Source organism: Centroberyx gerrardi, chromosome 21 (genome assembly GCF_048128805.1).
Source record: "Centroberyx gerrardi isolate f3 chromosome 21, fCenGer3.hap1.cur.20231027, whole genome shotgun sequence".
NCBI lineage: Eukaryota > Metazoa > Chordata > Actinopteri > Beryciformes > Berycidae > Centroberyx > Centroberyx gerrardi.
In genome coordinates this window covers 21,565,409-21,567,908 of record NC_136017.1, presented here as the reverse complement: position 1 = coordinate 21,567,908, position 2,500 = coordinate 21,565,409, and positions in this window count along the sequence as shown.

Genomic DNA, 2,500 nt, shown 5'->3' with positions numbered 1-2,500 from the left:
GGCGCACAGCCTCGGGCAGGGCTTCCAGGGCGCCCCCCTACCTCCCTGGAGCTCCAGGGAGTACCAGGAGCAAATCCAAATAGAAAAAAAAAAGTTAAAGTCCAACCGCCACCAGGGGCTCGGGGTGAAAGCCCTGCCCGGGAAGGGGCGCACAGCCTCGGGCAGGGCGCCCCCCTACCATCCCTGGAGCTCCAGGGAGTACCAGGAGCAAATCCAAATAGAAAAAAAAAAGTTAAAGTCCAACCACCACCAGGGGCTCGGGGTGAAAGCCCTGCCCGGGAAGGGGCGCACAGCCTCGGGCAGGGCGCCCCCCTACCATCCCTGGAGCTCCAGGGAGTACCAGGAGCAAATCCAAATAGAAAAAAAAAAGTTAAAGTGCAACCGCCACCGGGGGCGCGGGGTGAAAATCCTGCCCGGGAAGGGGCGCACAGCCTCGGGCAGGGCGCCCCCCTACCATCCCTGGAGCTCCAGGGAGTACCAGGAGCAAATCCAAATAGAAAAAAAAAAGTTAAAGTGCAACCGCCACCGGGGGCTCGGGGTGAAAATCCTGCCCGGGAAGAGGCGCACAGCCTCGGGCAGGGCGCCCCCCTACCATCCCTGGAGCTCCAGGGAGTACCAGGAGCAAATCCAAATAGAAAAAAAAAAGTTAAAGTCCAACTGCCACCAGGGGCTCGGGGTGAAAATCCTGCCCGGGAAGAGGCGCACAGCCTCGGGCAGGGCTTCCAGGGCGCCCCCCTACCTCCCTGGAGCTCCAGGGAGTACCAGGAGCAAATCCAAATAGAAAAAAAAAAGTTAAAGTCCAACCGCCACCAGGGGCTCGGGGTGAAAGCCCTGCCCGGGAAGGGGCGCACAGCCTCGGGCAGGGCGCCCCCCTACCATCCCTGGAGCTCCAGGGAGTACCAGGAGCAAATCCAAATAGAAAAAAAAAAGTTAAAGTGCAACCGCCACCGGGGGCTCGGGGTGAAAATCCTGCCCGGGAAGAGGCGCACAGCCTCGGGCAGGGCGCCCCCCTACCATCCCTGGAGCTCCAGGGAGTACCAGGAGCAAATCCAAATAGAAAAAAAAAAGTTAAAGTCCAACTGCCACCAGGGGCTCGGGGTGAAAATCCTGCCCGGGAAGAGGCGCACAGCCTCGGGCAGGGCTTCCAGGGCGCCCCCCTACCTCCCTGGAGCTCCAGGGAGTACCAGGAGCAAATCCAAATAGAAAAAAAAAAGTTAAAGTCCAACCGCCACCAGGGGCTCGGGGTGAAAATCCTGCCCGGGAAGAGGCGCACAGCCTCGGGCAGGGCTTCCAGGGCGCCCCCCTACCTCCCTGGAGCTCCAGGGAGTACCAGGAGCAGAAAGAAATATTTTGTTTAAAAAAATGACAAAGTGCTGCGGCACTTAGGCTGTGGGGCGAAAACAGGCGGAGTACCAGGAGCACAAAGTTTAAGTTGGAGTACCAGGGGCACCAAAGTTTGAGTTGGTATACCAGGAGCAGGAAAGTTTGGGCGGATGGTAGTCTGCTTGTATCCGGGGAGGGGTGCTTAAGAGTGGGTCTGCAGGTTCGGCTGGTGCTGGGGTTCCTGGATGGTGGAGGTTAGGGGCCGGAGATAGGGGGCAGCTAACAGGTGTGTGGGTGGCCGAGGCAGGGGCTCCAAATTGGGGTAAAAGTGAGGTGGAGGGCCCCCTGGAGGTAGGGGGCCGATAGCAGGTGTGTGTGGCCGAAGCAGGGGCTCTAAATTGGGTAAAAGGGAGGTGGAGAGCCGCCTGGAGGTAGGGGGCGGAAAGCAGGTGTGTGTGGCCGAAGAAGGGGCTTTAAATCGGGTAAAAGGGAGGTGGAGAGCCGCCTGGAGATAGGGGGCCCGCTCCCAGGTGTGTGTGGCCGAAGCAGGGGCTTTAAATCGGGTAAAAGGGAGGTGGAGAGCCGCCTGGAGATAGGGGCCCGCTCCCAGGTGTGTGTGGCCGAAGCAGGGGCTCTAAATTGGGTTAAAAGTGAAGTGGAGAGCCGCCTGGAGATAGGGGCCCGCTCCCAGGTGTGTGTGGCCGAAGCAGGTGCTCTAAATTGGGTAAAAGGGAGGTGGAGAGCCGCCTGGAGATAGGGGCCCGCTCCCAGGTGTGTGTGGCCGAAGCAGGGGCTCTAAATTGGGTTAAAAGTGAAGTGGAGAGCCGCCAGGAGATAGGGGGCTTCTCCCAGGTGTGTGTGGCCGAAGCAGGTGCTCTAAATTGGGTTAAAAGTGAAGTGGAGAGCCGCCTGGAGATCGGGGCCCGCTCCCAGGTGTGTGTGGCCGAAGCAGGTGCTCTAAATTGGGTAAAAGGGAGGTGGAGAGCCGCCTGGAGATAGGGGCCCGCTCCCAGGTGTGTGTGGCCGAAGCAGGGGCTCTAAATTGGGTTAAAAGTGGAGTGGAGAGCCGCCAGGAGATAGGGGGCTTCTCCCAGGTGTGTGTGGCCGAAGCAGGTGCTCTAAATTGGGTTAAAAGTGAAGTGGAGAGCCGCCTGGAGATAGGGGCCCGCTCCCAGGT